Below are 25,344 nucleotides of genomic sequence, written 5' to 3'. Positions count from 1 at the left end.
ATATTCCTGCTTTAGATAAGGAGACAGTCATGGAGAGGTTAAGCAACTTTTCCAGTTGCTCCGTGAGTAAATGTTCGAGCAAGTATTCGCACCCAAACAGGCTGTCTGCAAAGCCCGTTCCTCACCCCACCAGCTGCTGCCTGGCATCACTCAAACAGCATGCCATGTCTTCCTAGGCTCCTACTGCTTGCCGGAAATAGCCTCTGCCCTCAATTTACAAAAACTGACTTAAGTTTTTCACAACCGTTGCTGTGAAGACTGCAATATTTACTTCTAATAATCTGTACTTCTGATAATGCTTCTAACGATTTATTTGGTAGAGGGGAGAGATCAGAGTGCACGTGCATGCCCGCAGGGGGTGGGGTGGGCAGAGGGAGAGGGAGAAGGAGAGAAGCCAACTCCCCACTGAGCTCGGAGCCCCAGACAGGGCTTGATCCCAGGACACTGAGATCACAATGGAGCTGAAACCAAGAGTTGCGTGCTCAACTGACCAACTTAGCCACCCAGATACCCCAACTCATAATCTGTGTTTGCTTATACCAACATTTATTAAAAATCAGTCAAGGTTCTAGAAAGAACTGTCACATATTCTGTCCTGGTCTTCATTTTTCATTCTTGCTATTTTTCCTTCTTTCAGAATATCTGATTATTCCTCACTACCTTTCCAGGATATTCAACACAAGTGCCACTGTCCTCTTGAAGCCTTTTCCCGTCCTGCGAAGGACAGGTGTCCTTGCCGTGTTGACTGACATTGCTCTTAACTTCTTTCAGCTCGTTCAGAAAACAGCCCATAGTACCTAGTATTACCCCAATGCTTCTCCCCATTCTTCTACTAAGTTTTTCTAGTAGGCTGATGCTAGTTTGCCTCCTTTTGATCAAGAACCATCTTATTTATCTTTGTATCTTTTGAATTATGAACATGTCTTATTCATATTCAAAATCGTATACTTTAATAAAATCATGAAAACAGTCATGCTTCATATCTAATATATACAGGGAAATCGTTCCACCTTAAAACAATAACTACTACAGATATAGACTAAAATGAGTTTTCAGTGGGATATATTGAATGGCAACCCTGACTAGAAAGGAAAAGTATAAGGTGAATAAGCAAAAATACGTATTTTTACTTTTCCTTTCTAGAATATCTTGAGGTATCCTCAGCTACTTAAAAATTGTGCATCTCTCAAAATAACATGCTTACAACTATTTGTCTTAAGCCTCTTTATGGGAAAAGACAATTTTGATTGAGGTGGGTTTTTTTGTCTTCCCATATTCTCATGATTTCATAGGCAGCATTGCAGAACTTTATTAAACAAATACACATTAAAAAGATTTAGTGGTAACCAGAGATATTTTGTTTTTCAAAATTTAAAGGGTCGTGTCTTTAACTGAACTGACATTTTATTTTATTTTATTTTATTTTATTTTATTTTGAATTGACATTTTAATTGCTATGGCATAGATTATTGACTTTTGTCTATGAAAATTTTGAGGTTTTCTTTGGGTACAAATATTAGTCCTTATGATTTCATTTTTTAAAAATATTTTATTTTTTTATTCATGAGAGACACACACAGAGAGAGAGGCAGAGACAGAGGCAGAGGGAGAAGCAGGTTCCATGCAGGGAGCCTGGTAGGGAACTCGATCCCAGGACCCCAGGATCACACCCTGAACTGAAGGCAGGTGTTCAACCACTGAGCTACCCAGGCGTCCCTTCCATATGATTTCTAAATACCCTGTTTCCCAAGTTGTGGGATCCAGTTCTTCCTTTTTTGCTTTTACATTTCCTGGATAGATGCAACCTTAAGGATGTAACAAGAAGATACATCCTTCCCTTTTGTTTTATTCTGTGGCCTCTGAAATTAGTGCTAAAAGTATATCAGGGTTAACAATAATTCCTCTGGGTTGTGGGTTTTTTTTTTTTGTGGATAAATTGGCTGGGAAATAACACATTTCAAATTTAATATCTATACGAATGGGCAGGTATTTGGTAAAAAAAGCTAGGCCAATAGCCTGAAGGTCAAATTTTTTCCTTATGACTTATGGTACAGACCAAGAATAAGTTATTTTAAATTCTGTAAACCTCTGTATCACTTTAAATATTTTTAATCTTGCTCTGAATTCTTCTTGTACTATTGATGTGCCTTTCAGAGATAACTATGCTAAAAAAAAGTTTGAGAAGTATTTGCCAACTCTCTGAGGAGAGCAAGGGCTTGACGGTATATTTTGAATTCGAGTTCAATTACTTTATGATAAGGGATTTTCTTTATTCACAAATGAGTGCTGCTGGTGGAAGGTACAGTTCAGCTGTTTATATACTAACGTGCAGCAATTATGATGAAACAAAACTCATTCTACAACTCTGTCGTAACTATGGCAACCAGAATTAAATGAATTCTATTAGAAATACAAAAAGCTACCCCAGTAGGATAGAGTAAATATTATCTCTTATTGATTTATGAAGGTTCCAGATGATGAAAAGTGGTTAATATATTTCTGTCATGAAACACATTTGTTAGGGGTTCTTTTTATTGATAGAGCCATTGTCTATTTAAATAATGTCAGCCAGATATCATTAATTTTTACATCTTTTTCCAATCACTTTTGCCTTCATTACAAGAAGCTATCAGCCTTCCTATTGTCTTCTGTATTTTATTTAGGGTAACAAGGCAGATGCTTGACTTAAGAACCATTTCTGATTTTGTTTGTCCAAAATCTGGCTAGACCAAAGACTGTTAGTATAAGTGGGCTACGTGCTTATTTTGAGGGAGAATTAGATGATTTGGTTATTTTATTTCACTTGTATTTGGTCAAAACATATAACCCTCTTGGCTTCATGTGCCTGGAGCTTGCAGCGGGATTTGTTGGAAAAGGGAAATTAAACTTTTAGTAATTTGTTCTGTAAGTAGACTAATTTAAAATTCAATCCAAGTAATAATGTGAGGCTAAAATGGAACAGCATTATGTAGCAAAATTAGAGTTTTTGTGTCCCAGGGGGTTTTGATGTGCAGGTGTCACTGGGGCTCTGCATGCAAAATGCCAGCATGTACTGTACCCACTTCTGCCTTTTGCCTAAAATCAACTTGACACTTTGAGTCTTGATTAAAATGAAAAGGTCACGGGCTCTTTTTTTCCTCCAAAATACTGACAACAGTCAAAAGAATGGAGCATCTGCCAACCAGGATGAAGGAGACAAGACACACACTAGGCATTGGTCCCAAGACCTTTAGAGTTTTGCGTTTCATCATATACATTTCCCTACAGTTGTTCCTGATGACTTTATGCCTCAGTGGAAATGCCATTGTGGTGAGGTAGGAAATGTGTTTCCTCAAATGGAAGTACTCAGTCATAGAAACAAAGCAGAAAATTATGAGCGAGATTGAAAACTTTTAAGACACTTAACTAATTTCCTATTCTTGTCTTCTCTTAACCTCTAAGAATAAGGAATTGTACGGTGGAACTCTTAGGTGTGTTAAATATCTTAATAGCTGGGGTTCATCTTGCTTGTATAATCCATCTTATTTAGTACTACATTTTTTTCTGTTATTATAGATATTAAAATTCCTGAAATAAGCTACAATCAAGCCAAGCATTTATGTATGACAATAAATATTAGAAGAACCACAGACTTGCCTTACTCCAGTGCTGATGCAGGATTTCTCTAAAGTCTTGGAGTTTTACTGGGGCCTCAGTCCATTATGTCAAAGTAGTCTCCTAGATGCCATTGCAATCTAACCCTTTCTACCTGCATTTCTAAGGATCTTGAGACTCCATCATTTTATAGGCATTTTTATTACACCTCAAAGCATTCCCATGTCAGGTTGACATTCTGCTTCGCATCACAACATATGAGAATTGGAGGGGATTTCAGAGATCACCTCGTCTAAGCTGTTCATTTTACAGATAAGAAATTGAGGCTCAGAGAGGTGAAGTGAATTGCCCAAGGTCACACAGCTCATTAATAGCAGGGCTGGAGCATAAGACCTCTAGTCACCTAACTCTTAATCCAGAGTTCTTTCCATTAAACCTCGCAACCTCCTGTTTTCTCTTAGGTCTAGAGGAATGGACTTGAAGATCCTCCTTCCTTTAGCATATGAATCTACAAACAGAAGGTAAGATTACCTGTTCCCAAACTAGTGCTCCATCCATTACTGCCCATTACGTACCTTCTCACTTCTAGAAGTAAAAAAAGAAATAGTCTGAACATTTTGCTTTTATATTCATTATCTACTCTGTGCCTCTTAGTTGCTCTCGTTTTTTGGTAATGCTTTTACTGATTAACTTGGTCTCTGCAATATAAGATGGTGAAATGCATTATCCTGGGTAAATGTGATGTTATTAATGTGTTTTATTCTAGTTATGGGTCATTATTTCCGATAGATGTAATCGTCCCAGCACTGAGACCTAGCAGGTGGTCTCACTAGAAGTTATAACAGTTTTCTTAATGGTCTGGTAAGAATGTCATTTGCAGGGCAGCAAGGGCAAAGAGAAATTGGTCCCAGAGCTAGCTTGCTTCTGCACTCATTCCCAAGCTTGAGCAAGCAAAAGTAAATACATATTTTCCTACTGATCAGTTGGGTATTTTTTTCCTGCCTATTCATTTTCAGTAAAAGTGATGAGGACCCATGTATATTTATTACTATTTACAGCCTCCCCACTGCCCCACACACACCGATAATATTACAAATGACCCAGCAATGCTTTGCTTTTCTAAATCTTAGAGGAAACAGACCTTTTTGCCTCCTGAGAGGAACCAATACCCAATCAAGCCATGACATATGATTAAATCCAGTTGGCCAGGCAAAAGGGGGACCATGGAGAAGCAGAAATCAAGAGACAACGTTTCCATTAGAGGTATCTTAATTCTTGAGACAGTACAAGATATCATTATGATGAGACATCTATAAATCGTGTATTTAAATGTTAACACTTTCATGTACCTTAGGGGGCATGCACACCAGAAATTATTATAAGATTAAGATAATGATGTGTATGATTGTCCTAAATTTTTCCTTGCACAGAGCATGATCACAGTTGAATGATTTAATGTATAATTACAATCATCCATGTCCAAGTGAAATGAACTGTCCACATTTAGAAAGGGGTCTTGCGGCTGTAAGCATATTCCTGGTTTATTTCAGGAGCTTGCGTGCAAACACGTGTGTGCTGGAAAGGGAGAGAGTGGGGAGATGCATGCACATGTGGAGAGACAGAGTCTGTCCACAGGTTTATGTCCAGAGCATTTGTTAATTTAAATAGCATGGCTGGGACGCCTGGGTGGCTCAGCGGTTGAGCATCTGCCCCTGGCTCAGGGCATGATCCGCGGTCTCAGGATCGAGTCCCACATCAGGTTCCCTGCCTGGAGCCTGCTTCTCCCTCTGACTACATCTCTGCCTTTCTCTCTCTGCGTCTTTCATGAATAAATAAATAAAATCTTTTATAAATAAATAAATAAATAAATAAATAAATAAATAAATAAATAAGTAGGTAGATAGATAGATAGATAGATAGATAGATAGATAGATAGATAGATAAATAGCTTCTATAGAGTACCAAGTTAATAATTCACATTCTTTAGTGACTTCTCACTGTTGTGGTTGTATTTTGTTCATTGTGAGATGAATGTGTGTTTCTCCTTCGGCATTTTAACTCCTTTGGAGTCAAGAGTGCCTTCTAGCTGATGGCGTGCGGGGCGGTTTTGCCATGGCTGTCACCTCCTGCACATGCGTGAATTTAGTGGCATGACTGAAGAAGTGCAAGCCATTGGCATGTTGGTCAACATATCATTCAAGGACTGATTAAAAAAGGACTATGGGATTGTTATCTGAAGCCTTTCCAAGAAAGCACCAATATGAAATCTTAAAGAATGAATAGAAGTAGCTTAGAAAAAAATCCTGGAGACAATAGGGGAGGGACTCCTTTGAGAAATGCTGCATACCACACCCTTGTTTGAGTAAAGAAATGGTTCAGAAGAGCCAATCTCTGCACACAAAGAACTTTTACAAATACCTAAACCAGTTTATTTCATTTACCCTTTCCCTTTTCATGTATAAACAAGAATGCTATGAGAAAAGAAGAAAACCGTGTCTACTTAAGTTTTAAAAGGCCTTTTTCAATGATTCTAAAATAAAAATCCTACAGGACAGGAGAAAAGTTTAACTGGCAATGTTTTTCTTGTGGTGAATAATAATACATCTTAAAATCAGTGGCATTTTAGGGTCAATAAAATATGGCATTGAGTCATGGTGTCAGAGAACTAAATATATCCAATGCCAAGAGGTTTGAAGAACTTGTCTAGCTTCTCATTTCGTATTTGAGGGAGTAAGGCCCAAAGAAACAAAATGAGTTACCTGTGACTACACAGTTCGCAAGTATATGACCATGACAAGCCAAACTTTAGAGGTCACCACTGATGACTGTTGTGAACAAGGCTTATTTAGTGGTTATAACATGCTGTCATTTTTGTCCACACAGCGAGGTTACTTTTTCCATCTTAGTAAGTAAGAATACTGTGTGATCTAACAACATAAAGTGAGAAAGTATACTTGGGAGCCTTCCAGAGTAGATACAAATATGGTGTTCCCAAAAATATATTTTATGCCCTTTGAGGAATGGTGGCAGTTTCTTAATATTTCAGGAAATATTATTTCTGGGGAAAAAAGGATAATATTCCTTTAACATCTAGAGACTTCCAGGTAAGCAACAGGGGGAAAAACTCAGAGGCCTTCTATTTATTAATATTACTGGGGACGTTCCCATGATTTTTAACCTTTGTTGTGCTTCAGAACTCCTCATGCATTTTCCCTTTTGATAATTATTTTAATTCTTAACACAACCAGCCACTATCTATGTGTAGATAGTTCTGAAATCAAGAGATATGAGGCTTATAATGAAAAGGAACAGTCTCCTCTCTTCACTTTGAACTCCAGTTGTATTCCCCAGAGACAGACACTTAATTCTTCCAGTCTTTCCCTTGGCATTTCTAAATGATATCTGTCAAGCAATGGAGGAAGCCAAGACTTCTTTCTTGTACAACCATATGTTTCTTAAACAGCTTTATTGAAGTATAATTGACCTACGATAGGTTGTACAAATTTTAAATGTCCAAATCCATAGGTTTTGGCAGATGCGTTGACTTACAAAACCATCACTACAAGCAAGATGGTGTTCCTATCATTCCCACTCAAAATTTCTCTGTGTCCCCCTGTAATTCCACCCTGACACCATTCCCTCTGCAGCAACCTCTGCTCTGATTTGCTGTCTATTGCTATAAATTGCTTGGCATCTTCTAAAATTTTAAATGGAATCATATCAGAGGTACTTTTTTTTCTTCCTGGTTTCTTTTAGAGAGGATCATTATTTTGAGATTCACCTATGCTTTTTTGCATGTATCAGTGGTTTATTCTTTTTTATTGCTGATTAGCATTCCATTTATAGATACACTGTAGCTCATTAATTTATTTACCTGTTGATGGACGTTTGGATCGTTTCTAGCTTTTGGCCATGGTAAACAAGGCTGTGAACAGTTATGTGAAAGTCTTTCTATGGAAATATGCTTTCATTTCTCTTGCATTAATATCTACTAGAGGAATGATTTGGTCATTTGGTAGCAATACGTTTAATTTTTTAAGAAACTGCTAAACTGCTTTTCAAAGTGGTTGCACCATTTTACATGGTTGTCTTCAGTGTATGAGCATTCCAGGGTTTCTGGATCCTCAACAACACTAGGAATGATCAATCTTATTTTAATCATAGATATTCAAATAGGTATGTAGATATGTTTACTTATGATTTTAATATCCTTTTATCTAGTTGCTAATGATATGAAACAGTATGAATACTATCATAAAAATCACTGAGACACTCACCTTGGCCACAAAATTTGAGGGTGTGCCAAGAAACTCTGTAATCAAAACAAATAATATCTTAGCACATATTAAAAAAAATAAAGAATACAGCAAAATACCCACAATGAGCAAAGTCAACATCTTAAATAAAGACTATATTAATATCCTGATTTTTCCTTTTGCTTCAGATTCCAGTATGGCTTGACACTCCCCTGATGTTAGGGACTTTTTTTTCATGTACTTATTTATTCTCTGTATATTCACTTTATGAAGTATCTATTCAAATCTTTTGCTCTAATTTTTCTTGTAAGATAGTTTTTGTTGCCGAGTTTGAGAATGAATGAGTCCTTTCTACCTATGTGTTAGCAATATTTTCTCTCAGTCTGTGGTTTATGTTTTCTTTTTCTTAACATTAGTGCTTTCAAAGAGAATAATTTCTTAATAATGAAAGTCAAATGATCAATTTTGTCATTTAACTTTATGGACTGTGCTTTTGGTGTTGAAAGAAAACTTTGCTCAATCAAATACCTCAAAGATTTCCTATTAGAAATATTATAACTTTAGGTTTTACAATAAGGCATGTGATCCATTTTGAGGGTCAATTTTTGTATAGATCAAAGGTTTTTTTTTTTTAAATGCCTATCACTATACAATTGTTCCCATACCATTTGTTGAAAAGACTATCCTTTCTTAACTGAATTGCCTTTGAAAATCTGTTCACTTTCGCAGAATTTTGTTATTTTCCTTAAAAGATATTTTCGGTATTTTAAGTCGTTTATCATTCCATCTGAATTTTAGAATCAGCTTGTCAATTTCTACAGAAAAAGTGCTCAATTTTGACTGAGATTACATTAAATCTATAGATAATCTGAAGAAAAATGGTATCATATCTATAATGAATCTTCTGATCTATGAAGATGATTTATCTCTTGATTTACAAAGGTATCCTTTAATTTCTCTAAGGAATGTTTACAGTTTTGGTGTATAGGTTCCGTATATCTTTTGTCAGATTTATCCCTAAAATTTCATACTGCTCATCATTGTAAATGTTTTTTATTTAAAGTAACTTCAACTTCTGGTCGTTGCTAAAATGTGGAAATGCAATTGATTTCTATATTTTGATCTTGTATTCTGTAATCTTGCTAAACTTATTTGTTAGTTCTAGTAACTTTGTGATAGTCCATAGATTTTTTTCCATAGGCAGTCATGTTGTCCTTTTTTTCCTTCCTTCCTTCCTTCCTTCCTTCCTTCCTTCTTCTTCTTCTTCTTCTTCTTCTTCTTCTTCTTCTTCTTCTTCTTCTTCTTCTTCTTCTTCTTCTTTCTTTCTTTCTTTCTTTCTTTCTTTCTTTCTTTCTTTCTTTCTTTCTTTCTTTCTTTCTTTCTTTCTTTCTTTCTTTCTTTCTTTCTTTCCTTTCTGTATTTACTTAAGAGAGCACGAGCATGTGCATTTGAGCAGGGAGGGGGTGCACAGAGGGGCAGAAAGAGAGAGAGAATCCCAGGCAGGCTTCAAGTCCAGTGCATGGCCCATCACAAGGCTCCATCTCACAACCCTGAGATCATGACCTGAGCTAAAAGCAGGCATGGAATGCTTAACTGACTTAGCCCCCCAAGCACCCATGGCCATATTGTCTTTAAATAAAATAAAAAATACTGGGGATCCCTGGGTGGCGCAGTGGTTTGGCGCCTGCCTTTGGCCCAGGGCGTGATCCTGGAGATCCAGGATCGAATCCCACATCGGGCTTCTGGTGCATGGAGCCTGCTTCTCCCTCTGCCTGTGTCTCTGCCTCTCTCTCTCTCTGTAACTATTATAAATAAATAAAAATTAAAAAAAAATAAATAAAAAATACTTTACTTCTTCCTTTCCAATATGGATTTAAAAAAAAAATTGTTTTACCTGGTTCATTGTACTGGCTAGAACCTTCAATATAATGTTGAATGGATGGGTCTAGTGAACATCCTTGTCTTATTAAAGTTCTGAGAGGGAAATTATTCATATTTTTATCATTAAATACTCCACGAGTTATAGTTTTGCGGGGGATTCCTTCTGTCTTCTTTTGTTTCTAGTTTGCTAAGAAGTTTTAATTAGGTATGCATATTGGATTTTGTCAATTTCTTTTGTGTGCGTGTTTATTGATATGATCATATTACTTTTCATTTTTAGTTTTATGTGGTCAGTTATATTTGATCTACTATTCTTGGGATAAACTGTGATGTATTATATTTTCTATATATTGTTGAATTAGATTTTCTAAAGTTTTAAAATAATGTTTGGATTTATATTCTTGCAAATTATAGTTCTATAGTTTTCTTTTAATATCTGTGTCCAGTCTGGGTACCAATTTGACTAGAATATGACTGGCTTCATAGAATGAATTGGGAATTATTACCTCTTCCTTTATTTTTCTAGAAATTTGAATAAAATTGGTATTATTATTATTTATTGAAGGTTACTAGAATTCACTGGGAAGGTCATATGAGCATGGAATTTTCTGTGGAATCTTTTAACTTAAAATTCAATTTTTAAAAATATTCAGTTTTTCCGTGTCTTTTTTAGTTAGCTTTTGTAGTTTGTATCTTTCAAGCTGTTTTTATATTTCATATACAATGTCAACTTTATTTTATTTTATTTCATTTTATTTTAAAGTTGGGCATGGAGCCCAGCAAGGGACTTGAAATCACAACCCTGAGATCAAGACCTGAGCTGAGATTGAGTCAGATGCTTAACCAAATGAGCCACCCAGGCACCCCATATTTTTCTTGAAATGCTTTTAGAATATATAGCATTGCTACTTCTTTCATTTTTCACATTGTTAATTTACGCCTTCTATCTTTCATTTCTGAACATTGTGTTTAGGTATATGTCAATTTTATGGATCTCCTCAAAAAAGGGTTTTTCTTTTTTCTGTATCATCAATTTCTGCTCTGGTCTTTATTATTTATTTTCTTCTTTTGTTTTAATTTGCTCTCTCTTTTTAGTTTTTTTAGAGTGAAAATTAAGGTCATTGATTTGAGACTTTTCTTTTGTTGTAATGCAATTATTCAGTGCTATAAAATAAATATTATTGACATTTAAGAACTACTTTGGCTGCATACCGAAGTCTTGATATGCTGTGTTTTCATTTGACTTCAGTTCAAAGTATCTTATAATTTCATTTTTTACTCATTGGTTATTTAGAGAGTTATTATTTAGTTTCTAAATATTTAAGGGTTGGCCACATATTGATTTGCTATAGATTTCTAATTTAATGCTGTTTTTATAAAGAACATACATGATTTGCACATGTTTCAAATTATTTAGACTTCATTTATGGCCTACAGGGTTGTTCAGCTTAGTAAATATCCCATGTGTATTAAAGGAATGTATATTCTCCTATTATGCAGAGTTATTAGGTCAGGTTGATTGATAGTGTTTTTCAAGCATTCTTTATACTTAATGATTTTCTGTCCACTTATTCTCTCAATTATTGAGAATGGTGTGGAAATCTCTGACTGTAACTGAGGAATCCAGACTGTTTCCATCCTCTGGCTCTGTTATTTCAACATAGCACACTTATTATTCATGACCTGGGAAAGAGAGAGTTTGGAGAACTCCAGCCACTCTTAAAAGTCTTGGACCAGCAGCACCTGGGTGGCTCAATGGTTGAGCGTCTGCCTTTGGCTCAGGTTGTGATCCCGGAATCCAGGGATCGAGTCCTGCATCAGGTTCCAAAGGGAACCTGCTTCTCCCTCTGTCTATATCTCTGCCTCTCTCTGTGGGTCTCTCATGAATAAATAAATAAATAAATAAATAAATAAATAAATAAATAAATAAATAAATAAATAAATAAAATATTAAAAAAATACTCTTGGACCAGAAATGGCCTATCTGGTTACTTACCATTGGCAAGAAATAATTACATGGCCCCAAACAAGGGAATCAGGGAAATATGGGGAAAGGAGGGGCACATGTTGTACTTGGTTAAGGAATAACCATATTTTTTACAATGACTTTTACCCAGAGTGAGAGTTGAAAATACTCGTAGATTTATTATGGCTTAATGTATAGAAATGACTCTTTAGGTTTATTATGGCTTGGAGTATAGAAATGACTCTTTAGTTTTAGACTTGTCACATGCCACACAATGCACATCTTGGACATAACAAGTGACTTGTTTATTATCTTTGAAATATAACTAAAAGTCTAATTTCATGAAATCTCTGGGATGGAACAGGGTCATCCCTGTCTAAAGAAATAATATAGTAGTGGACAATTTTCTGTCATGTGCCAGTTTGCTAGTTGTGATATGTAAATAATTTCATGTAATCTTTACAGAAACTCTATTTTTTATCCTAATTTCTAAGATTATGGTACTGAAGTATAGAGATGTGAGTAATTAATACATGGACAGATAGATAAAAAACTGATAAAGCTGTCTTAGATGCTCGTATTAAGTCCATTTGATGCCAAAGTCCATTCTGTAGGTTTTTCTATGTTACTAATAAGATGAATCTGTTCTTTTCTGAATCTTGCCAGTTTCTGGCAAGTAGGTTCAGGGGCAAAAAAAGGTGAAAACAAGCTAAAATGATGAGTGACAGTTGTGGTTCACTTGAAATGATAAATGAACATAGCACAAGATAACTCAGGTATCCCCATGAAATGATTATAAAGTTATGTGATCCATTAGAAGCATATTAAGATAGCTATCTTCAACTCTTTGGAGGACTCCTACAAGGAGAGAGATTACAGTGGTTATATGTGGCCTCATATGGGGAAATTTTATTTTATTTTATATTTATTTTATTTTATTTTAGGTTATATATGGCCTCATATGGGAAAATTTTATTTTATTTTATATTTATTTTATTTTATTATTTATTTCATTTTATTTTATTTTATTATTTTATTTTATTTTATTTTATTTTATTTTATTTTATTTTATTTTATTTTATTTTATTTTATATGGCTCCATGTGAGGCCATATATAATCAGTTTGTATAGCACACATGACTGATACACACATACATGCACATGGATGTATTTATACACACATACATATATAAGTTAGAGTATGTCGAGTGTATGTTACATGTACATGTATGTGAGTATATAGGCATATATACATGCATGTGTGTGTGTGTGGGGGTGTTTTCCATGCTCAGAAGATTCTTGGGTTTCTTAATCCCCAAACTGCTATGTAGAGAAAAGAATACCTCCCTGAGGAATCAGTATCTTGAAGATTCCGAGCTGATTCTTCCAACCTCCAGTGGAGGATGTCTTGCCAGGGGTAACTGGAACTGTTTTCCTGGTCACAATTGCGGAATGCCTCACCTGTGAAGTATGGTTATTATGTTTCTGTATGAAGGTGAATGACCTATAACTCAAGAAACCTCAGACAGAAGGGAGTTACTAAGATCTTTCATGTAAGCGACAGAAACATAATTATCACTCTTCAAAGGTGAGATTGAATTTATTTTTATTTCATTGTGAAAGTGGTGTGTAAAAAGAGTGAAATAATATGAGACACAAATTAACCTCACTAACATGAATGGAAAAATCAGCAGGGATGAATTAAGCGCTATTATAAATTGAACTTGAATCTCTTTTCAGTGTTTGGTAAAGTTTTGTTTAACTTTTGCTTCAGTTTTCAAGCAATCAACTCTCAAGTTTCTGCTGCTTGAAAAGTTTAAATACAGTAAGATAGCTTTTAGAGCATGGTAGATGTATCAGAACAAGGAAGTGTTAAAAATGACAGGAAAAATGATCTGCCTTCTTGTACATTTTAGTTTTCACTTTCTAAACTTTCCATCACATATATCTTTTTGGGGTATTTAATCTCCTTTTTTTCCTTCTGAGTTGACATGTTGCTCTCTTCTTTTCCTCATAGCTTGTTCAGACATCCCCCCCCCCGCCCCTTTCTGTTCTGTGCAATTAACACTTGAGCAAAACCATGTATGGTACTCTGCAGTTTTTATATCCGTGAATAGAATGAAAATCTGTGTCTGCTCTTTTAAGCTCTTAGAGTTTACACTTGATTTTAGGGCTTGACAGTCACCTTTTAGCAGTTCTGTTTTCTAAAGGTAACACTAAACAAAGATCAAGTCTAGAATAGAATTAGTGATAGATGCCATATAGATTCCAAGGCAAATAGAAGCAATTTAAGGAGTATTTTCTGTAGGGGAGTATCAAAAATATTTCATTAATGGGATGCTCATGATTTTTTTAAAGTCCTTTACTATGATAATTATGTGAGATGATACAATATTTAAATTGCGTTGATTTGTAACAGTATCTCTAATTTCTATCTCTATCTGCATTCATCTCTATTTCTTTTTTTTTAAAGATTTTGTTTATTCATGAGAGACACACACACACACAGAAAGAGAGAGAGAGAAAGGGAGAGAGAGAGGCAGAGACACAGGCAGAGGGAGAAGCAGGCTCCATGCAGGGAGCCTGACGTGGGACTCGATCCGGGGTCTCCAGGATCATGCCTTGGGCTGAAGGCGGCGCTAAACTGCTGAGCCACCCAGGCTGCCCTCATTCTCTATTTCCGTCTCTATTCTTGGAAAATCCATAGTGCCCTTGGATGTGAATTCAAATCAGTTCAGTGACTATAATCATATTAACGAATCCGGGATGAGAATTTGACCACCTCTACAACCTATGAAGTACTGACATTTTCAAAGGGCTGAAGTTCACGTCCAAATGAATGGAGCTGTTAAAGAAAGATGCACCCATGTGTAGCCACAGGGTATGCTCTATATTGTTGAATTAATGCTTACTTAATTAAGTGAGGGTCACGGTCATATGTTCAGTAATACCTGGCTGCTTTTCTGTCCTTAGTAAATAGGATGAAAAAACAATTGCTAAAGTGGATGTACTTTTGTGGTTGTCATTGTCTTTCAATATTTTCAGACCCTAAGCATTGGAAACTCCTAAAGACTCTTAAGCTTTCGGTAGAAAAGAAAGGTAGAAAATAAAGGGGCAGCTTAGAAGACTGGGTTGAAGATTACTAGAAGTCATGCATGTTTGTATTTTGATCTGTAGCTTTGTCCAGCTGTGGATGGCATCTTCAGAGAGATAATTTTAACTGGTAGCTTGCTTTCCATAGAGAAATATCACGACACATACTGTCTGTCCGTGGACATACCTGTGTGAAGTAACTGGCAGATGCATTATGTAATTTAAGCCTCTTATGTTACTCTCTGTGGCTACTTGCCCTGTCTGCAGCTCCCTCATCAGGCCATGCAATTGCTACCGTGCTCCTTACCCCCAGCATGTCCATATACACACCTGAATTTGTCCAACTTCCTCTTGGCCTTTCCTGCCCATGCTTGCGGGTTGATCCGGGTTTTCTCCTCTCCCAGACAACGCCTTGCTTATTCTCCCGACTGTGGGATCATCTGTTCCTTTCTGGCAATAGCTGTGCCCACTCTTCATATCTGGGGGAGGTAGTGAGAGCAGAGGACCCCCCCATTTATACCAGCGCTCTGTGTGCCAAGTATGAGATGTTTCCCTGACCGACCAGATGTGTGCACAACTCGGAGGCCCCAAAGAAAGTAAAAATGCTGTGGTATTTCTTTTTGAAATTTGGGAAGACAGAGCAATCTGACATATCTCAGTGCTCCTCTAAAGGGAATATAGGCAATAAGAACTGAAGCTCTGACTGATCCCTGAGAATTGGACAAAATAATGAGAGCTAAGTCACAGAAGGATCTCGACAAGAAGCCAAGCTAAACTGGGAGGTACCCCGGGAGTCCTTACAAATTTCTGGTGCCTATCTTATCAGATCAGTATTAGGGAGCTTCTCAGAAATCACCTGGAAATATTCATTTGTAAATGGGAAGAAAACTCGGGCAGAGAAATACAAGATGTTGGCAGCAAGTCTTCTGAGTCAGATTAGTAGAGATGTGATTTCCTGGGTGAGAAATTCTGCTTTTAGTCCCTGAGGGATGACCAAGCACTGATTCAGTTTATCAAATTGTGCACCCAGATTTCTGTAATGTGATTGGGGGGACAGTCTTTTTACTCAGTTATTTTGTCGGCCCACCAGCCTTGAGCATTAGAGGAGCCCCATGGGGCCAAAGGAAGGTAAAGGACACTGTTATCTGTGTAGCACCTGTTATGTACCAGCACTGTGCTGGTACCAGAACCTTCCCTGATCCCAGTGTGCACAGTAGCTCTCAAATGTGGGAACTTACTCTCACTGTTTGGATGAGACTCAGAAGAAGTGAGTATGTTTCTGGTGCAGCTCCTCAGCTCCACCACGAAGGTCAGAACAGGCTGATAGGAGAGTCCACCAGAGCTCGTTTTAACACAACACATGTGAGAAGTATTGTGGGCTCAGCTTCTCTGTGGTTTTACTTTGTTTTGACCTTCAAAGTTATGCAGTAGGGTAAAGTATCTCGACTCTAACTTTGTAATTAAAACCTTGCAAGTTTTATGACTTAAAATATTATTTTTTTAATGAATCAATAACTTTGAATTCAAAAGTAAAGGACATTATAAAAGGATAAAGAAAGTAGCATCCTCATTTGGTAGTTATGGAGGAACAGGCTATCACGGCAGGGTAATGAGGTTTTTGTATTCTGATACTGTGGGTTCAAGATGAATTTTACTCTCAGGTAACTATATCTTAACCCTCTTACCTCTTCTTTAACTCTTCCCTCTACTGACAGGGTGGTGCTTGTACAAATCCTGGGCTCTGAAAGCTGGAGAGTGGCCGGTGGGTCTGCTCTGTGATTTCCCCCCTCTCTGTGAGTGTGTGGACCCCGTTCCCAGCTTGGAGCTGCTCAGCTTAGGTTCAGTAAGGTTTTCCTCTTGACTTCACATAAAACACCAGATGTGAGCTGCTTGAATTAAAGTGCATTGGAAGTAGAGAAAGGCAGAAATAATATCTTAGCCAAATCACATCCTTTTCTCAAATCTTTGAATTTGTACTGTGTGTTTTATGTTTCTGGCATTGGTATATCTCTTTCCTTTCCATTCAAATAATTAGAGTGTGCCTCTCTGCTGAGGAGTTGGAGGCTTGGCTTTACTTTCCTTCTGCTTGTCTCAGAGAAAAGAAAATCCTGTCTGTTGGCCCCTTTGATACTCTTTCTGAATTTTTGGCTACTTCAGGAATAGAATAACTAAGCACAGTGAGCCTGCCCTCTTGCTGCTCCTGCCCATGCCCACATCTCTGTGAGGTATGCAAATGATGTAGGTGCTTCCCCCTGCAAATTACCTGGGGGCCATGTTACGTTTCTGAGATTTGTTTGTTTGAGAACAGAACAATGATGCACACTAGTACATCACTAAACCCTGTATTTCTGGAAAGGGTGGCGGCTTGAGGATGGAAGGGACAGCTGTCTTCCTTCCCCGCTCTGCAAGCCCAGTGGAGCCTCCTGTGAAATCTTTGTTCTGCTTGATGGGAGGCTCAGGTGAGATGGGCATGTAGGGAGGGATGGATTTGGCTATGCACTCTCAAGAAACTCACACTTCATCTCCTTTATTTACTTGATTAGGAGGCATGCTACCTCTCTCTCCAACCCTGATCCTTTAAGAGGCTATCCATCTGATATTTCCATTTGCTTACTATTTTCTCACTCTAAAACAGAGGTACCGTGGACAAATGGCAAGATGAAATGAAGTGGAAATTTCACTGATTCTATTCATGAGATCAGAACTTCTAATTTGGGGGAAAAGAAAAAAAATTTACTTACTAAAAGTCTTCCTGCCATGAACTGGATATTTGTGCCTCCCTAAATTAGTATATTGAATCCTAATGCCTAATGTGACGGTGTTTAGATGTATGGCCTTTGGGAGGTTATCAGGTTGTGACGGTTGTTGCCTTCATGAATGGGGTTAGTGACTTTATAAAATGACCTGTGAGATATCTCATGCTCCTTCCACCAGGTGAGGACACAGTGAAAAGAGAGCCCTCTAACAAGCAGGTCCTCACTAGACGTGGGATCTGCTTGAACCTGCCAGTGCCTTGATCTTCATCTTCTCAGCCTCCACAAATGTGAGATATAAAAGTTTATTGTTTAAGCCAGCCGGTATATGATATTTTTGCTAAAATAGCTCAAACAACTTAAGGCACTTCCCTACTTGGGGAACCTAAAGTTTTTTTTTTTTTCTTTAATAGTTGTAACTATTCCAGGCCACTAAGGAATCATAATTTAGCCCACTTGCTAGGGGAAGCACAAAGATTTATAACACTAACTAATCATTGTAATTAAAAAATTATTTTGAATTTGGAAAACACTTTTCAAATTATAAAAAAATCTCATAAATATTTTATCATTTTATATGTGGGCATGCATGCAAATACATAAGTATGAACATATCTCCATGGCTCTGTCTCCCAGGGGAATGTAGCATACCTATGAAGTAGAATCCGTTAGGATGCTTAGAAATCTAAGTGGTTTTCAAAGAAGTTGGCTGGATTGACTAGTGGAATCCATCTCAAATACCAAATCTTTCACTAGATAAACACATATAAGTCCCATTACTCCTGATATTTTAGTGTAACCAGGGTGAGAATTTGAGGAAGGAACTTTGCCGAGAGGAAGCGAAAGGTGATGATCAAGAAAATAATCCAGTCCATTGAGAGTTGGGGATGAGTTGTTAGAGGGTGGCACTTGGCTCTGATTTCATGGATAAGTAGAATAAAATGCAGTTTGTGCTTATTTTTCTCCTTGGCAAGACAAATAAGACCGAAAGAAAATAACTTTTGGACTAAAGCAGAATCTTAATAAAAGCCACGATAACAATAAATTGGAAGCAGAGTTTAATTATTGTTTTTCTTTGCATGATTCGCTCTTTGCCTTCTTTGTAAACTTCCTAGCACTTAGTTTTGATTCTTCTTTTATCCTTCATCTGCTGATGTTATTTACATACAGAATTGTGATGTGTTTACCATATTATTAGAATAGAACTGGATTTTAATTAAATATCAATTCAGGATCACAGCTTCAAGCTACTTGCCAACACTGATGGTGATCAATAGATCTTGAACAAAGAAGATAAACAGATTTTCTGAATAGTCAAATATATTTCATTTCCCTCTCTTCTTCCTTCTGCAGTTTCCCTGGTGTCCTGTTCCCTTCTCGACTAGTTCACTCATTCTCCTTCTCCATCCCTCCACCTGCTTACATTTTCATATGCTGCATATATTTAATATCCTGTGTGCTTTTCACTCATTCTATAGCGTGCATTCAAACATGAGGAACCGGAGATGTTGAGTGCCAGATCATCACGTTTGCTAATTCACAAATCTACTTCCAGTTGCCAGTTCCTTTGGATTAGGCATCTTTGAAACAGTTTCTATTATATGCTTGTTTCGGAATTAGAAAATGTTATTTGCTTGATTGTGTATTTATTTTACAACAATTAATTCACCCTGGGCTTTTATTTGGAAAAACCACTGCCTGCAAGAAGTAAACAGTTTTAAGTATTCTCGAATATTATACCTAATTATCCCTTTATTTTTGTAATTGTACACCATTCCCTTCCAAGTTTAGCATTTTGGTTGATTTAACTCTTGCAGAAATTAAAGCTCTTTGTGAAAAATGTTGCTTAGGAAAATTTAGGATTGTGGATTTGAAAGAGCTATGCTGAATCGGACATATGGTTCATGGAATAAGATCTTTGCCTATGCCCTGTAACAAGGTCCTGATGGATTTGTTGGTATGCACTAATTTACTTCTGTTACTTATGCATGAATCTGGAAGATTCAGTTGAGATATAAAACCAGTGCTTTACTAATAGCCCAGTGAGTGTATTTAGGGAAAGGGAAAATGGTGGGATTAAAAAGTAGAAGTTGAGGAGTCATAGGAACAAAAGAAAAAAAAAAAAGATCTTATTGTGGCAAGCAAAACCTGAAAGAGTAGAAGACTCTTTAGTAGAAGAAAGAAAGGGCACACTGAGTGAGGCTGTTCAAAAATTAATTTTAAAAATAAATCATAGAGATCACATTGGAAGTCTTGGAGACCATTTTTCTTGCTACTGTAACCTTTGGAATCATAACTAAATTATATGTAATATTTAAAAATCAATAAATAGTGCAAGCCAGAGAGGTTGAATGGCAGAGGGAACTATGGAAGGCAAGTGGAATAGAGCCTTCAAGCAATATTAATGAGACAGATGACCAAACAGAATCGATGATCAAATTGCCACCTAGAAGAATGTTGGGGGTAGAAGTTAATTTAACAAAACCTGCCACTGTTCTTTACTTGTTCTTGCTGGCTTAAGAATCAGACCTTTTGGGACGCCTGGGTGGCTCAGTGGTTGAGCGCCTGCCTTTGGCGCAGGATGTGATCATGGAGTCCCGGGATCAAGTCCCACATCGGGCTTCCTGCATGGAGCCTGCTTCTGCCTCTGGTCTCTGCCTCTCTCACGAATAAATAAATAATTAAAAAAAAAAAAAAGAATCAGACCTTTTGAAATTCTAAACTTTCTTAATCCATCCATCTAGGCTGTTTGTCTTCACACCCCCACAGTTCTGGTGATGGATATAAGGGACTCACATCCTCCTAGAGGACAATTTCACAAAAACCTTGTAAATGCATGATTCAATCAAACATTGATTAAACTTTAATCAAATGATAAATTATCTTTTTCTAAAAATTTTTTTTGGAATGGAAGAAGAGTTACCAATGGAAGTGTTAAAATGCTACTGAAATCCTTAAGGGAAACGCTCCTGGGTCACCCATTCATGGCAAGACCTTGGTACCTTCGGAGCTCATTCATTGCAGGAGTTCACTGGTTAGGTTGATGGCCCACAATGGCCATTTTGGGGTAGACTATTTCATGAACAAAACACAACTTGCTCAAACACTATAGGCATATTGGCATATTTTTTTTTGTCAAAATTAGAAATGTGTCTGTTGGTGAGAAGTAATCACCTTATGAAATGAGTCACAAAGTAGCAGGTTAACACCATCATTTAGAGAAAAGCAGAAGTAGCTTTATATGTGTATAACCCCTCTACACGCCCTCACCTCACTAACATTACACATACATGCGTAACTATCCACACATTCACATCTCTGGATGTATATAAATACTGAGGTAGCTTTCTTATAAACACAGAAAAGATGAACTTTCCAGGTAAGTGATGACTTTTATTGGTTGACATTTAAGAAGCTTATGTCAGGTAAGGAAGTGTTTTGTCGAGTAGCTGATTGAGCCCCCTTTAGTGTGGCTGCATTTGAAAATTAATTTTGCTTTTTTTTTTTTCTAACAGGAAGAACTGTTTCCTACATGGGACACTTTTCCTCCCACCTCTTCTCTACAACTTGTAGATTTAAGTGAAATGAATCCTGGACAGACCATCAATCATTATCTGTGGGCACTAGAAACAGATAAATCACGACATTATGAAACTCGAAAAGTTATCCATTAACTCCAGGTAGGTAGATGGTCACACCTTTCTCAGATGATTAGTAATTAAAATACTTATGGAGGATAGATCTTTATTCGACTTGTCTAACTTATTTTCAGGCTAGATAGAAAGAGGGTTGGGGTGAGGGTGGGGGGGGATACAAACAGTTAAATTGTAGGCATATAAGAAAAATAAAAATATTTTCAACTTTTCACACTTGAAATACTCTATCCTCAAGCAGAGTAATAGTCTTACTTTATTCAAAGCAAAATGAAGTAAAAGGTTGGTACCTTAATATTCTAGATCCATATTGTGGATGAATTGGCATGTCAAATTTTTCCAAAATTAGGGTTATTCTCTTTACCAGTGAAATAACACAAGGTAAAATATATGGTTTGGTATTTCTGAGAAAATCTATTATAAGCAACTTGGGATCATTCAGATTGAGGATATTTGGCTTTAAATGAACATGTTTCTGCATCACATAGAAGATGAAATCACACCTTACTTGGGAGTTATTTATGTTTCAAAACACTGTCCTTACAAGTCTACTTGCTACTTAGAATGCCTATCATTAGAGTCACTTTCTGCTTTTTTTAAATTAAAACTTGAGAAAGCCCCTCTTTAAGTATAAATATGTGCCCCAGGAGGACAGATTCATTAATCCCTCGTATTTTCATAAAGAACTCTGCACCGAAGGATGAAAATGACATGCAAATGCCAAAGAAAGGAATTTTGTCAGGCAGTGTAGTGGGCAACAAGATTACTTTATTCATCCTTCAAAACAATCCTAGGGATTATTATTATTATTTCCATTTTACAGATTACAAAAATGTGAGATTAAATAATCTGCCTAAAAAATCACACTATTGGTAAATCTGTTCTTTTTCTTTCGTATCTCTGCGTAATTAGTATTTTTTTTTTTTAAAGTAAGAATGTGGTTAAGAGGAAAGCTTTGTTTCTTTTGAAATCTTATCAGCCTACCAACACCCTGTGGAGAAAATTCATGCAGTTGAGATAGAATATTGGGTTCAAGCAGCCTATGTAGTATTTGGAGCAGCCACTCTTGTGGCTGCTACAGAGGCTGCTTCTCCTGAAGGCTCTTGTTTTAGAATGTGAGGGGGTGGAAGCAGGGAGTGAAAGGTGACTGAGAGGTCAGAATCACACAAGTTTACCTGAGAAGTGCAGAGTGCTCATGGGAGGCTAAAGGAGAGAAACCAAGTTCGCCACTGATGTTCTGTTGTAAGGAAGACAGACAGAGGAACTCAAACTCATCAAGGCAGAGCACTTCTGCTTTTGCTTTTGGAGAAGGAGCAATACCAGAAACAAAGTGGGGTTTACAGAGAATGTCTATGTAATAATAATTTTCATGTCCAAGGTGGTGGCAATTTTTTTGATAATTTGTGTTAAAAAGGAATTTGAGTTTCTCAAAAGGGAAGGCTGAGAGGATGACTTAATTACTATCTTCAAGTACATAAGGGATTGTTACAGTATTTGGAAGATGACAACCAGCTGTTCTCTGTCTCTAAGAGGAAAACAAGAGAAAATGAATTTGCAAAGTGGCAAGGACTTAGACTAGAGACAAAAAAAGAGCTTGATTATTATGTGTTTTCTTCACCACAGGGCTATTAAGTGCTGAAAGAAGTAACTTGTGTATCTGGGGGAATCTGTGGACTTTTCTAGACTTCAGTTTAGAGTGAGCGTCATCTGGTCAGTCCACTCCTCCCTCTAGGCCAAAGGTAATACAGTATTGAGGACCCAGTTATTAGGAACACATTTGAGATGGCTTTCGTGCTGCATGACTTTTATGATTTCTTTTGGATCCTCTTCCATACTTAGAAGTCTATTGTTTAAAAAAATCATTCCAGGTAAAAAGTAGTTTTTTAAACCTGATCATGACATTGATAATGGAATTTAATACTTCTCTTTTTCTTCACTAAGATTCAATTTCTCACTAAGACTCAATGGTAGAAAAATGCCATAGGAGTCTTAAATTATCAGGGAACTTCCCAATATGTGTATCCTGCTGCCTGGTCATCAATGATATGGGGTTAATATGTAGATAAAGAAAGTTCTTATAGTATTAGGGCCTTTCTTGTTTTACTTTTGTTCTAATGATTTTTAGAAGAAGATTTTCTTGGTAAGTTGAAGCTAACAGCTATAATTCTTCTACCTAGAGAGGAAAAGATTCAGGAAGATGTTTGATGATTCTGTCAGAGCGTTGTGTGTTTTTAAGCCCTAACTGGTAAACTATAAAGTGATGCAAAATCACTTTGGATGACTCCATATAAACAAAGAGTAACTTTGGCCCTCCAGGCAAAGTAACCAGTCTGGATCTTTTTTAAAGAACGTAAGAATTTAAAACCATGTTGAAATAAAAACAGAATTTTTGTTATCTTAAACTTACACTTTCTCCATATGTTTTTTAATACTTTCCTTTTTTTTTCTGGTTTAATAAAGTCATATAACATATAACATAATACACATTGACAATGTGATTTAATACATATGTATATTTATATTTTAAATAGCAGGAGATATACATAGGTAAATTCTTTCCCAATCACCTTTGGTCAAAAGACAGGTTTCAAATAGTGGCTTAAATTTTTGAAACCCTAAATGATGGTAAGGATTCACTTCTTAGAGAATAGGATTTGTGCCTTTTTTGACAGCTTTGTTGGCGGTATTAACTAAAAAAGTAAGGTATCATCTAGTTCTAGTTTGTAGGTATTCATATATATAATATATATACATATATGAAGAGATGAGGAAATGCCATTTTAGAAATCCAGTGATGTTATTTTGTCATAAGGAAACCTTCATTTCACTTAACACTATAAAATGGCCCTCCATGCACGTTATAATGCCGATATGAGTTGTTTACCTGTCTGCTAATAGCGATTAGATTTCTTGTTAATGATCAGTTTGTAATTGAATGCTGCTAGCTAGTCATTAAAACTCAAGAGATCAGAGGAAACAATTTCTCAAGCTTGTGGCATCTTGCTCTGGAGGCTTTAAAAACAGCTCCATGTATATGTTTTTCCTTTTTTTTTTTTAAGATTTTATTTATTTATTCATGAAAGACATAGAGAGAGAGAGAGAGAGAGGCAGAGACACAGGCAGAGGGAGAAGCAGACTCCATGTAGGGAGCCTGACGTGGGACTCGATCCTGGGCCTCCAGGATCACACCCTAGGCTGAAGGTGGCGCTAAACCACTGAGCCACCCAGGGTGCCTATGTTTTTCCTTTTAAATTTGTTACTAGAGTAGAAAGGTAGTCAGTCACTGCTGTTTTGTTCACTATACATACTTCATTAAAATAAGCCGGCTCCTTACAGAATTTCTATTTTAAGAGAGCTAATAGAGATATCAGTCTATGGTATGTACTGAAAACCAGGAGGATGCCCAAAATGTTTTCAAATTTAACTCTACAGACTTATACTGAAGTGCTCTAATGTCTGTCTTAGAATGGAACTCAGTCAGGGTAGAGGACCTGACTTGGCCAACACTTTCTATCCTCTTTTCGTAGCAAATTTGATTTTTATACTTTAAGATGGCATTTTGATATTGTTATTTTTCTCCACAGTTTTACCAGTTCCCTCCCCACCCCAGGTTATACGTAGAGGTTGAGACAATAAAAGGAGATAGGGACGCCTGGGTGGCTCAGTGGTTGTGTGCCTGCCTTCGGCCCAGGGCGTGATCCTGGAGTCCCAGGGTGGAGTCCCGCATGGGGCTCCCTGCATGGAGCCTGCTTCTCCCTCTGCCTGTGTCTCTGCCCCTCTCTCTGTGTCTCTCGTGAATGAATAAATAAAATCTTTAAAAAATAATTAAAAAATAAAAAGAGATAAACCTCACCTTTTCATCTCTCAGTCCAGTGATAGAGTAGGGAGATTGAGGAGATTCCCTCCTTTGAAGAACACTGGAAAAATCGCAATAACAGACCTTTCATCCCAGTTTGAGGTTTGCAGGGCTCCACTGTCTCCCAACCTTGGGCCAATGTTTGGACAACTGGAACATAGGCACAGTTCTTATTAGGAATTGTGCCCTGGCTCCCAAACACCCGAATCTCACCCACTTTGCTGTTACGCAAACTCTACACTTGGTGTATACAAGAGTACACTTGCTATTATATTTCATAAATATTCCTCAA

At 36.9% G+C, this 25,344-nt stretch overlaps 1 long non-coding RNA gene across 9 annotated transcripts in view; it reads left to right on the top strand.

The window, feature by feature from the left end:
• The window catches only part of LOC140608082 (uncharacterized), an 848,352-nt gene that overhangs the window by 147,679 nt on the left and 675,329 nt on the right, over window positions 1-25,344 (top strand). For 8 of the 9 annotated variants that reach the window (XR_012010065.1, XR_012010062.1, XR_012010058.1 and 5 more), the window contains 3 exons: window positions 4,056-4,115; window positions 4,725-4,857; window positions 21,059-21,223. This is a non-coding gene — a long non-coding RNA (uncharacterized lncRNA). The remainder of the gene's footprint in view (window positions 1-4,055; window positions 4,116-4,724; window positions 4,858-21,058; window positions 21,224-25,344) is intronic. The other variant, XR_012010064.1, reaches the window with a different exon arrangement.

This window comes from Canis lupus, chromosome 17 (genome assembly GCF_048164855.1).
Source record: "Canis lupus baileyi chromosome 17, mCanLup2.hap1, whole genome shotgun sequence".
Lineage (NCBI taxonomy): Eukaryota > Metazoa > Chordata > Mammalia > Carnivora > Canidae > Canis > Canis lupus.
This window is presented reverse-complemented; position numbering and strand designations above follow the sequence as displayed.